The following is a 446-nucleotide window of genomic DNA, read 5'->3' on the forward strand; positions in this document are numbered from 1 at the left end:
GTTGAGTTCCATCTAGTAGAAACATCAGTGCATAGTGACCTTGTAGTTGCAACTCCTAATTGTTTTGCCACTTCTACAAACTTATGTAATCTTGCAGGAGATTTTTTCAGATACTTAACTGACTCTCTAATATTTTGGATGATTTCATGCACCTCCTTTAGCCTATCTTGGACCATAATATTGAGAATATGTGCACAACATCTGACATGGAAAAAAAGACCACGAAAGTGCAACTTTCCTCGTGATTCAAAATTCGCTTTTAAGGAACTAGCTGCCACTTCGTTATTGCTCATATTATCTAAAGTAATTGTAGAGATTTTATCTAGAAGCTTCTACTCCAACAAACACTCACAAATAGTGTCACATATGTAAGTGCCCGTATGTGGAGGCTCTAATTCAATGAAATTGATAATAATTGATAATAACATTCTTTAACTTCCATGTTT

This window comes from Phalaenopsis equestris, unplaced genomic scaffold (genome assembly GCF_001263595.1).
Source record: "Phalaenopsis equestris unplaced genomic scaffold, ASM126359v1 Scaffold001181, whole genome shotgun sequence".
Taxonomy (NCBI): domain Eukaryota; kingdom Viridiplantae; phylum Streptophyta; class Magnoliopsida; order Asparagales; family Orchidaceae; genus Phalaenopsis; species Phalaenopsis equestris.